Source organism: Myotis nattereri, assembly GCF_964212035.1.
Source record: "Myotis nattereri genome assembly, chromosome: 21".
NCBI classification, from domain to species: Eukaryota; Metazoa; Chordata; class Mammalia; order Chiroptera; family Vespertilionidae; genus Myotis; species Myotis nattereri.
Genome location: NC_138097.1, coordinates 3,933,850 through 3,947,291, shown reverse-complemented (window position 1 = coordinate 3,947,291; position 13,442 = coordinate 3,933,850).

Below are 13,442 nucleotides of genomic sequence, written 5' to 3'. Positions count from 1 at the left end.
CACTTCTAATCAGGAAAGAGTGTAGACAACAGGTGTTTGACAATGAGGGGAAATCAGTGCTAAAGAGCAGAAAGCACACTATAGCACAGTGTTAGAAACTACTGGGAATTCACTGAAAAGCAGTACTAAATTGTACAAAAAACTTGCAAAACAGGTGGAAATTGCTTCTAAACTTCAGAAAAGAGTGCAGAAAGCTGTTTGTACAATGAGGGAAAATCCCCAGTAAAGAGCAGGAAGCACACTATACCACAGTCTTAGAAACCACTAGGAATTCACTGAACAGCAGCAGTAAACTGTACAAAATAGTTGGAAAACATGTGGAAATCACTTCTAAATGTGAGGAATGAGTACAGAAAGGTGTTTGTACAATGTGAGGACATTGTGAAATAGAGCAGTAAATACACTAAAGCACAGTGTTAGAAACCACTGAGAATTCACAGAAAAACAGCAGTAAACTGTACGACATATTTGGAAAACAGTTGTAAATTACTTCTCAATGTGAGTAAAGAGTAAAGAAAGGTGTTTGTATAAGGCGGGCAAATCCCTTAAATAGAGCAGCAAGCACACTATAGCACAGTGTTAGCAACCACTAGGAATTCACTGAAAAGCTGCTCTAACTTATACCAAATAGTTAGAAAGCACATGAAGATTACTTTTTTTAACTTTTATTTATTTATTTAATTTCTTTATTAAGATATTACATGTGTCCTCATCCCCCCATTCCCCCATTCCCCCACAACACCTCCTCATACCCTCACCCCCCTGTTTGTGTCCATTGGTTAGGCTTATATGCATGCATATAAGTCCTTTGGTTGATCTCTCCCCCTTACCCACACCCTCCCCTACCTTCTCTCTGAGGTTTGACAGTCTGATCGATGCTTCTCTGTCTTTAGATCTGTTTTTGTATATCAGTTTATGTTGTTCATTATATTCCATAAATGAGGGAGATCATGTGATATTTATCTTTCTCTGACTGGCTTATTTCACTCAGCATAATGCTCTCCAGTTCCATCCTAGCTGTTGCAAATGGTAAGAATTCCTTTTTTTACTGCAGCATAGTATTCCATTGTGTAGACGTATTACAGTTTTCTAATCCACTCATCTGCTGATGGGCACTTAGGCTGTTTCCAAATCTTAGCTATGGTGAATTGTGCTGCTGTGAACATAGGGGTGCATATATCCTTTCTGATTGGTGTTTCTAGTTTCTTGGGATATATTCCTAGAAGTGGGATCATAGGGTCAAATTTGAGTTCCATTTTTAGTTTTTTGAGGAAACTCCATACTATTCTCCACAGTGGCTGCACCAGTCTGCATTCCCATGAGCAGTACACGAGGGTTCCTTTTTCTCCGCATCCTCGCCAACACTTGTCATTTGTTGATTTGTTGATGATAGCCATTCTGACAGATGTGAGATGGTACCACATTGTCATTTTGATTTGCATCTCTCAGATAATTAGTGACTTTGAGCATGTTTTCATATGTCTCTTGGCCTTCCTTCTTTCTTCTTTCAAAAAGTATCTATTTAGGTCTGTTGCCCATGTTTTGATTGGATTGTTTTTGTTAAGTTGTATAAGTTCCCTGTAAATGTTGGAGATTAAACCCTTATTGGTGATAACATTGGCAAATATGTTCTTCCATGCAGTGGGCTTTCTTGTTGTTTTGTTGATGGTTTCCTTTGCTGTGCAAAAGCTTTTTATTTTTATGTAGTCCCATTTTTTTTTTCTCTTTAGTTTCCATTGCCCTAGGAGCAGTGTCAGTGAAGAAATTCCTCTGGCATATGTCTGAGATTTTGCTGCCTGTAGATTCCTCTAGTGTTTTTATGGTTTCCCGTCTTATGTTTAAGTCCTTTATCTATTTTGAGGTTTGTGTGTGTGTGTGTGTGTGTGTGTGTGTATGGTGTAAGTTGGTGGTCAAGTTTCATTTTACTTGCATGTATCTGTCCAATTTTCCAAACACCATTTATTGAAGAGACTGTCTTTTTTATTTATTTATTTATTTTATTGTTTTAATTAAATCTTTATTGTTCAGATTATTACATTTGTTCCTCTTTCCCCCCCCCCCCCATAACTCCCCTCCTCCCAGTTCCCGCCCCACCCTCCGCCCTCACTCCCCACCCACTGTCCTCATCCATAGGTGCACGATTTTTGTCCAATCTCTTCCCGCATCTCCTACACCCCTTTCCCCCCCAAGAATAGTCAGTCCATTCCCTTTCTATGTCCCTGATTCTATTATAATCAACAGTTCATTCTGTTCATCAGATTATTTATTCACTTGATTCTTAGATTCACTTGTTGATAGATGCATATTTGTTGTTCATAATTTGTATCTTTACCTTTTTCTTCCTCTTCCTCTTCTTAAAGGATACCTTTCAGCATTTCATATAATCCTGGTTTGGTGGTGATGAACTCCTTTAGCTTTTCCTTATCTGTGAAGCTCTTTATCTGACCTTCAATTCTGAACGATAGCTTTGCTGGATAAAGTAATCTTGGTTGTAGGTTCTTGGTATTCATCACTTTGAATATTTCTTGCCACTCCCTTCTGGCCTGCAAAGTTTCTGTTGAGAAATCAGCTGACAGTCGTATGGGTATTCCCTTGTAGGTAACTGAGTTTCTTTCTCTTGCTGTTTTTAAGATTCTCTCTTTATCTTTTGCTCTTGGCATTTTAATGATGATGTGTCTTGGTGTGGTCCTCTTTGGATTCCTTTTGTTTGGGGTTCTCCGTGCTTCTTGGACCTGTAAGTCCATTTCTTTCACCAGGTGGGGGAAGTTTTCTGTCATTATTTCTTCAAATAGGTTTTCAATATCTTGCTCTCTCTCATCTTCTGGCACCCCTATAATTCTGATGTTGGTACGCTTGAAGCTGTCCCAGAGGCTCCTTACACTATCCTCGCATTTTTGGATTCTTTTTTCATTTTGCTTTTCCGGTTGGGTGTTTTTTGCTTCCTTGCATTTCAAATCATTGACTTGATTCATGAGCTCCTCTGGTCTGCTGTCGGGAGTCTGTATATTATCCTTTATTTCAGTCAGTGTATGCTTAATTTCTAGTTGGTTCCCCAATATAAGATCGAGGGTCTCATTAGTTTTCTTGTAGATCTCATTAAGTTTATCGGCGGCTTCTAAACAGTTCTTGAGAGACCTTAAAAGTGTGGTTCTGAACTCTATATCTTCCATTGACAATTTTGTCCTGTTTCTTTGTCTCCGCATTTTGTTATGCTTTCTTGGTGCACCCCCTAGTGGTCTTTGTTCGCAGTCTTATAGTTAAATCTTGATTGTTGTAGCTAATTCCAGGGAGGGTTTGACCTCCAGGCCAAGTGGCTATGAGAATCAGCTGTGTCAGCAGTGAGAGAACTTCTGTCCTCTAGGGAGGTGCTAATCTAGCCTTTGCCTGAGGCTATCCGGCAAATGCCTTTGTGCAGGGCTTGGGCGGGTCGGGTCACACAGGATCAACAGGGTGGGCCGGAGAGAGCAGTGATGGCGGCTCTCAGTCCTGTCCCCAGGGGCTCTGCCTCTCTGAGTCCCAGCAACGGCTGCAAACCTCGGAGAGAAAGCTGCACTCGCTCTGACTGAGCCAGACAGTCCCGCTTCTCCCGTTTGAGTCTGGGTCCCTAAAGACTCACCTGTATCTGGAGCTCAGAGTCTGCGACTCCCTCCCGATTGAAAACGCCAACCGCGCCCTTCGCCGCCAGCCCGTTCCGCGCACTCCGCACCTCAGAATTTGACTTCAGCACTGCACCTCCTCTGAGTGTCCGTATGCGTTTCTCTTTCCTCCTAGTTGTAGGACTTCCACTCAGCCAGCGTTCCTGTGGTTCTGGGTGATGTCCCTTCCGTTTTTTGGTTTCACTTTTGAAGTAGTTGTTCAAAGCAGCAAACTCCGGCGTTAAACTATGCCGCCATCTTGGTTCTCCCTCCACTCAATCTTTTGAAGAGACTGTCTTGACACCATTGTATGTTCATGCCTTCTTTGTTGAGTATTAATTGGGCATAGTGGTTTGGGTCAATCTCTTCCTTGATATTTTCCAGGAGTTTTTGTTTTTTGTTTTTTTTTAATGTATTTTCGTGCTCCCGTATTGGGTGCATGTATGTTTATCAGGGTTATATCCTCTTGTTTTATTGATCCCTTTAGTATTATGAAGTGGCCTTCCTTATCTCTTGTTATGGACTTTACTTGGAGGTCTATTTTGTCAGATATAAGTATTGCTACCCTAGCTTTTTTTACATTTCCATTCGACTGAAAGATATTTTTCCATCCCTTCACTTTCAGTCTGTGTGAGTCCCTTGTTTGGAGGTGGGTCTCTCGTAGAGAGCATGTATATGGGTCATGTTTTTTATCCATTCAGCCACTTGATGTCTTTTGATTGGAGCATTTAGTCCATTTATGTTCAAAGTTATTATTGAAAGGTACTTGTTTGTAGCCATTTTTATTTTTTGTGCCTTTGTTCCTGCTTACCTTTTTATTTCTTCTTTTTACAGCATTCCCTTTAGCATTTCTTGCATTGCTGGCTTGGTAGTGATAAACTCCATTAGCCTTTTTTTTGTCTGTGAAGCTCCTGATTTCCCCTTTAATTTTGATTGATAGTCTTGCTGGATAGAGTATTCTTTTTTTTTTTAATATATATTTTATTGATTTTTTACAGAGAGGAAGAGAGAGAGATAGTTACAAACATCAATGAGAGAGAAACATCGATCAGCTGCCTCCTGCACATCTCCTACTGGGAATGTGCCCGCAACCCAGGTACATGCCCTTGACCGGAGTCGAACCTGGGACCTTTCAGTCTGCAAGCCAATGCTCTATCCACTGAGCCAAACCGGTTTCGGCTGGATAGAGTATTCTTGGATTCAGTCCTTTGCTTTGCATCACTTTGTATACCTCCTTCCATTTCCTTCTAGCTTGATGCATTTCTGTTGAGAAATCATTTGATAATCTGATGGGGGATCCTTTGTAGGTAACTCTGTCTCTCTCTTACAGCCTTTAAGATTCTCTCTTTGTCATTAAACATTTGCTGTTGTAATTATGACGTGTCTTGGTGTGGGTCTTTTGGGATTCATCTTGCTTGGGACTCTCTGCCCTTGTGTAACTTTTTTCTTCCCCATATTAGGGAAATTTTTTGTCATTATTTTTACAAATAGATTTTTTAATCCTTGCTGCTTTCTTGTCCTTCTGGCAACCCTATTATATGTATGTTATTTTGCTTTGCATTGTCCCAAAGCTCCCTTAGGCTCTCCTCCTGATTTTTAATTTTTTTCTGCAGTTGCTTTTCAGATTGGGCTTGTTTCTGTACTTTATCTTCTAACTCACTTTTTTGGTCCTCTGCTCTTCTAGTCTACTGTTGAAACCTTCCATTGTGTTTTTGATTGTAGCTATATCACTTTTCATTTCTTCTTGATTTTTGCATAGGTTGTTGATATGCTCGTCCATCCGGTGTATGAACTGTACGACCATTACTCTGAATTCTTTTTCTGTCATGTTGCATGCTTCTATTTCACTTATTTCTTTTCTTGGCAATTCCTCTTTTTCTTGCCTCTGGGGATTTTTTTGTTGTCTCCCCATTCTGACTATCACCAGAAGGTTCAAACGTCGAGTTGTGGGGGCCTGGTTTGTGTGCAGTGGGAGCTTCGCACCCCTGAGTGTCACTGAAGAGCTCTGATACCAAGACGTGTATCTGCCGTGAGTTGGTGAGAGCCACCTTCGCCCAGGATCAGAGTCATAGGTGTTTGGTGTGGCCTCATTTGCGCACCTAGTATCAGGAACCCTGCCTGCGCCACGCTGAAACAGAGACCCCGCTGGCGTGTGCCAAAAATCCGAGTCCCCTAGTGCCGGAAGCTGGTCCATCCTTGCTGCTTGACACAGTCGCTGCAGGAAAGAAACATCTGCACAGCATATGTTTCAAGGGACCTGGCGTATATAGCATACTGTTCTTAATATGTTTGCTCCCCTTAGTGCTGTGTGTTTTAACCAAGGTCACCTCTCCGAGAAAGGTTGTTTCCCCAGGTAGGGATTTTCCCCTGAAGTTAGGGAGGGGATGAAACTCCTTAACTAAGTGCCAGGCGGGTATTTAATCACTTTAACTACAAACAATCATGCTTAAGCTACCTAATCTTTACTCCCTGGAATGGAGATAAGAAATGCCCTAACCTTTGTAATAGAAATTGACAGGATTAAAATCAACTGGTATAAATACGGATGTAACAAGACAATAAACAGCAGAACTTTGCTGGAGATCCAGACCAGAACTTGGCTGGAGATCCTGGCTAGAGATCCTGGCTAGGCTGCTGATCAACTGAACGCTGTCTCTGTGTCATTCCTTCTTTGCCGACTCCATCCACACCTTTGGGGACCCCTGGACCTGCTGGGGTTGGACCCCGGCATCTGGCGCCCGAACAGGGTTCCCTTAGGTAAGTCCTCCCGTACTTGGGACGGATAGGACTGCACCGTAGGGTGCTTCAGACCCCCCCTATAGAGGATAAGTAGGGTAAGCGGGTAGTTAGTACAGAACTTAGATTGACAAGATGGGTCATACTGAGTCTAAAGAAAAAAGATTCTGTATTAATCTTTTAACGCATATGCTTACTAGCAGAATTGGAGTTAAGGTTACTCCCAGTCAGACAGAAAGTTTTATAGAAGAAGTATGTCAATGGCTTCCAGAGGATGGAACTGTTAATTTAAAATCTTGGGTTGAAGTAGGAAAGCAATTAAAGAAACACCATGGATCTGAGAAGGTCCTGCCATGTTTCTTTTCCCTCTGGGATTCAATCTGTGACACCTTGGCACCAGAGGCAAAAACGGTTGAACTTTCTCAAAATTTAAATAGTCCCTCGGCTCCACCCAGAGAGGATACATCATCATTGTCTTCAGCTCAATCTAAAAGCAATTTAGCTATGCCTACTGATCGGGAGGAGAATAAATATCATAAACATGAACATTGGTCCTTTCCAGTCAGTAGAGAGGAGAGTGGCCCTCCCATTCAAAACAGGCTCCCCAAATTAGAAAGGAAGCCTAAACCAGGTCCTGTGGCTCCTATGAGCTCCATGTCTAAATTTCAAAAGGCGATAAGAGAAGCTGAAGCTAATGGAGATCTTGAATTCTCACTCTGCTTCCCAGTTGCATATGAGAATGAGTCTGGTGGGGACGGAAACCCCACCTGGGAGCCTATACCTTACAAAGTACTTAAAGAATTAAAATTGGCCTGCTCTGAATATGGACCTCTAGCTCCTTACACACAAACCTTGGTAGAAACCCTAGCCAGTAAATGGATGACTCCTTATGATTGGTCACAGGTTTGTAAAGCCTGTCTCTCAGGAGGCGATTACTTATTATGGAAAACTGAATATGAAGATCTTGCTAAGAAAGCTGTAGCCACTAGCAAAAAAACCAGAAAAGGAATAACCTTAGACATGATATTAGGAGAAGGTGATTTTAACACGGCTGAGGAGCAAATGAATATGCCCACAGAGGCACTTACCAAAGTAACCGGTTGTGCAGTAAGTGCCTGGAAATCCCTACCTTATACAGCAGGAAAAACAACCACCCTTACAGAGGTTAAACAGAAGGTCGAGGAACCACATCAGGATTTCCTTTCTCGCCTCATACAGGCAGTCAAGAGAGTAATCAATAACAAAGAGGCAGCCGATATCCTAATCAAACAACTGGCTTTTGAAAATGCTAATAATACCTGTCAGGCTTTATTAAGGCCGATTCGCAGAACAGGAACTATAAATGATTTTATAAAACAGTGTGCTGATGTAAGTCCAGCATTTATACAGGGTGTAGCTATAGCTGCAGCTCTCAAAGGGGAGACATACCCTCAATATGTACAGGGTATAGGACAAGCCAGCAATAATACAGGTAATAAAAGAAATATGAACTGCTACTCTTGTGGCTTATCTGGGCACTTTAGCAGAGAATGCCCAAATAAAAATAATAATACTCAGGCCAGATGGCAAGCTCCTCGACAGCCTGGAAATACAGCAGGGAATAATATTAATCCTCCAAAAACCGTTTGTCCCCGATGTCAGAAAGGATTCCATTGGGCAAAGAAATGTAGATCAAAATACCATAAAAATGGTCGGCCTTTAAACTCTACAAATAGCTCCCAAGGAGGTTATATCCCATCACCTCAATTGGGAAACTTGAGAAGGGGCCAGCCCCAGGCCCCTACAATAATAGGGGCATCAACCTTCAACCCCTCTCCTGATTTCGATCAGTCAGTGACCTCTTCAGGGCAATCCCAGGCAGTGCAGGATTGGACCTCCACTCAACCACCCATGCAGTACTAACCCCAGACTCGCCAGTAGCAGCCATTCCTACAGGAGTGTCTGGGCCGCTGCCTGAGGGAACCGTAGGTTTAATATTAGGACGGAGCTCCACCTCGTTACAGGGGATCTTAGTCATCCCAGGAGTTGTTGATGCAGACTACACAGGAGAAATACAGATTTTACTTTCCCCACCCACCACAACTATACAGATTCAGCCCAACCAGAGAATTGCCCAATTAATCCTGTTACCAATACATAAAATAGGGACAGCTGTTACCCAGGAAGCTAGAGGGGCCAGAGGCTTTGGATCTAGTGATGCAGCATTTTGGATACAAGAAATCCATGCTACTAGACCTACAAAAATTTTACAAATTCAGGGAAAACCAATTGAAGGTCTATTGGATACAGGAGCAGATGTTTCCTGCATAGCAGAGAAGGATTGGCCCTCTTCATGGCCCACACACACCACCTCCACTTCCCTAGTAGGACTAGGCAAGGCATCTAATGTAAAAAAGAGTTCTCAGATTCTAACTTGGACTGATGAAGATCAACATTCAGGAACATTCTGTCCCTATGTAATTACGACTATCCCCTTTACATTATGGGGAAGAGATATCTTGTCTCAAATGGGAGTTCTATTATATAGCCCCAGTGATAAAGTAACATCACAGATGCTAGACACGAGATTTAATCCAGGAAAGGGATTAGGAAAGGAAAGTAATACCTCACACTCCTCGACAGGATCTGTAATTGGGGCCATTGCACTTAGGACTGTTGATCCCATAGTCTGGAAATCGTCACAACCAGTATGGGTTGAGCAATGGCCCTTAACATCTGAGAAAATATCAGCAGCCCGACAATTAATTGATCAGCAATTAGCAGAGGGACATATAGAGCCATCAAATAGTCCCTGGAACACACCCATATTTGTAATAAGAAAGAAATCAGGCAAGTGGAGACTTTTGCAAGATCTAAGAGCCATAAATGCCACCATGGAAGATATGGGCTCCTTACAACCTGGATTGCCCTCCCCTGTGGCAATTCCACAGGAGTATTCTGTTGTTGTTATTGACTTACAGGATTGCTTTTTCACTATACCTCTTCACCCAGCTGATTGTCAAAGATTCACATTCAGCATACCATCAGAAAACTTTAAACAGCCTTATCAGAGATATCAATGGAAGGTTCTCCCACAAGGGATGAAAAATAGTCCTACATTATGTCAAAAGTTTGTAGATCAGGCATTGCAAGTTATTAGAAAGAAGTTTTCAGATCTATATCTTATTCATTATATGGATGATATTTTACTAGCTCATAAAGATCGGGCTACTTTACAGGAAATTCTTACTCAGACCGTCCTTGCTTTAGAAGAACATGGTCTAAAAATAGCCCCAGAAAAGATTCAGACTGAACCTTCTTTTTCATACTTAGGCAGAATATTACATACCTCTACTATCACCCATCAGCTTCTACAATTAAGAAAAGATCATTTAAACACATTGAATGATTATCAGAAACTATTAGGTGATATCAACTGGGTCAGGTCATATCTAAAAATAACCACTCTTGACTTAAAACCTCTATTTGACATTTTAAAGGGAGATTCTAACCCTAAGTCTCCCTGACAATTAACTGTAGAAGGAGAAAAGGCTATAGCAAAAATAGAACAGGCCATCAATAAACAGCAACTACAGTATCTAGATTATTCCAAATCTTGGCCTTTAATTATTCTAGCCACTAAATATACTCCTACAGGATGCTTGTGGCAGGAAGGACCATTAGAATGGATACATTTACCTGTTACTCCTAGGAAGATTGTACCACCCTATCCCTCCCTAGTGGCCACTCTCATTATCAAAGGTAGACGACGCAGTATCGAACTCTTTGGAAGAGAAGTTACTGAGATAATAATACCTTATAAAAGAGAACAATTAGACACACTATTACAATTTGAAGAAGAGTGGCAAATAGCTATAGGTAACTTCCCAGGACAAATTTTACATCATTTACCAAGATCACCTATATTGCAATTTCTCTCCCTACATCCGTTTATATTTCCTATTAAATGTTCAAAAGAACCATTATCACCTACTGCCTCCTTAGTATTCACAGATGGTTCCTCTAATGGTAGGGCAGTAACAATCATTGACTCAACCCATGTTCAACAAACTCTAGAGACGTCAGCTCAGAGAACAGAGCTTTTGGCAGTCATTTATGCTTTTGAACAATTGCAACAGGTTCCCTTTAACTTGTACACTGACTCTCAATATATAGTTAAATTATTTCCTCATATTGAGACCGCCTCTCTCCCACAAGGAAGAACAGCCATTTTCTCTTTGTTAACTCAGCTACAAACTTGCATTCACAAACGAGAAAAGGCTTTCTATATTGGACATATTAGAGCTCATTCCTGCCTACCAGGACCCTTAAGCGAAGGAAATTATCAGGCGGATTTACTAACTCGCCCAGTAGTTTGTACAGCTCTAGAAGAAGCCCGGCGGTCTCATGCCATTCACCATCAAAATGCTTCTGCTCTCCGTCTATATTATCGCATATCTAGAGAAGCTGCTCGAAGTATTGTGCGTGACTGCGCCCATTGTCCTACTCATTTTCCTAGCCCTGCTACTGGAGTTAATCCAAGAGGACTTAGACCCTGTGACTTATGGCAGATGGATATTACTCATGTCCCATCTTTTGGCAAACTTTGCTATGTGCATGTTTGTATTGATACCTTTTCTCATGTTATCCTTGCTTCTGCACGTACAGGAGAAGCCTTTAAAGATGTAAGTCAACATCTATTCCAATGCTTTTCCTACCTAGGAATACCAAGGGCACTTAAAACTGACAATGGGCCTGCCTATACCTCTAGAGCTTTTAAAAACTTATGCTCTACATTCGGCATCACACACACTACAGGAATACCCTACAATCCTCAAGGCCAAGCAATAGTAGAAAGGGCTCACCAAACTTTAAAAACACAAATTAAAAAATTACAAGAAAATGAGTTTAAATATTCCTCTCCTCATCATGTTCTACAACATGCTCAATTTGTAATTAATATACTAAATGTAGATTCTGAGGGAAATTCCCCGATGTACAGGCAAGGCATTGGAACCCTGATCTAACTAAACCTAAAGCCCTCGTCAAATGGAGAGACTTGCTTACAGGAGCCTGGAAGGGACCTGATGTACTTTTAACCCAGGGGAGAGGATATGCTTGTATATTTCCACAGGACGCAGACTCACCTGTGTGGATTCCAGACCATCTAGTCCGACCTTATGTCTCACCGCCCGCCATCTCTGCCTCATCATAGCACACCTGACCAGTGCCCGTCTGCAGCAGATGTGCAGCCCTGAGCTGGAACAATCTGTCCATTGGGAGGATCACATGTGCCTCCGGTTTGTCTTTCCACATGTCCCAGCTTTGCCCCACATCTCCTTTCTTTTTTCCTTTTTTTAAAAATCTAACTACTTGTTTGCTGGTTCTTTGGCCTTTCTCCTTCTTTCCTGAACACAGCTTTTTCTAGAATCTCCCTACCCTACTGTTCCAGGAAGGGCACCTCCCTTTTATGCCGTGACTAGGGGTGTTTGGTATATGCCCCATACATGGAGTTGTCTTGTGCCAAGAGCCTGACATCCTGGGCTGAGAAAGCCCTGTTCCAGGACTCTCCTTTGTCCTGTATTGGCCCCTGTTACCCTTGTGCCAAGAGGGACCCTCTTCTTACAATCCAATTGCCCATAGCTATTGCCTGAGCTCTCTGTTCATGCTGAGGTTGAAGCCTCATGGTGGCTGGTACCATGGATCTGTCTCTGGCCCAATGGCATAAGCTGGGCCCTCTCTAGAGAAGAAACCTGGGTTCCCTATGATCAATGCCAGAGCACCGCCAGCAGGCGAGGGAATCCAAAGGCAGTTGCTGGTCATGGAGGCCAGAGGGACATAGGCTATCAAGGAGACAAAACTGAACCTCACATCACCCTACTTGGCCCAGAGATGGCTGGTAGTCAAAGACGGGTAAGACTCCACAGGGTGGGGCAACCTAAGACAGGCACAGTCGGGGGCCAGTAGGAGAAAACTTGGGGTGCAACAAAGGTGGGGCACAGACCCCCTTCCCCAATGGTGCAGGGGCTTGAACACTTGCCCCTTCTGAGGAAGGTCTCCTGTCCCCATAGCTGCTTCCTGCTTCCCATGCCCAGCTCATATCAGGACACAGGTAAAGACAGAGACTGGCTGACAGCAGCTGCCCTCTCACTGCAACAGGAGTTGTTTCCCATTTCTACCTTGGACCACGGGGAAAGGGTCAGCTGAAGGAAAGGGCTGTGTCAGGATGCTGCCTTCTTCCATTTCTTCTCCCTCTTTTTTCTAAACACTTCCATGCCTTGTAGTTCTTTTGCTTTCTCTTCTTTTTCTCTCTACTACCCTCCATCTTCCATATCAGCTGACCCAGAGGGCACAACTTACTCCTCCTCGGACACCAACACCACCATCAACCACGGCCCTGATGGACCCTTTGATGCAGCCCTTCAATTCGCTGACGCTTCGGGAAGCCCGTCGCCAGTGATGCCGCCCGCTAACCAGACCAACAAAGACAATCAAACCAACAACTTGAGGACAGCTGTAATCCCTTGACTGAAGAGGCTGGCAACCTTCTAAAGGAATGGGGCTCCTTGTGCGCTCCATCCACTATGTTTATAGTTATGCTCACTGTCATTGCTTGCCAGTCTTCTTCCGAGTCTTAAACGGCCCAATCTGAGAGGTGGCCACTGATTTGCATGCGCTATCATTTAAAAAATAAAAAAGGGGGAATTTGCCGGAAGCCGGTCCATCCTTGCTGCTTGACACAGTCGCTGCAGGAAAGAAACATCTGCACAGCATATGTTTCAAGGGACCTGGCGTATATAGCATACTGTTCTTAATATGTTTGCTCCCCTTAGCGCTGTGTGTTTTAACCAAGGTCACCTCTCCGAGAAAGGTTGTTTCCCCAGGTAGGGATTTTCCCCTGAAGTTAGGGAGGGGATGAAACTCCTTAACTAAGTGCCAGGCGGGTAATTAATCACTTTAACTACAAACAATCATGCTTAAGCTACCTAATCTTTACTCCCTGGAATGGAGATAAGAAATGCCCTAACCTTTGTAATAGAAATTGACAGGATTAAAATCAACTGGTATAAATACGGATGTAACAAGACAATA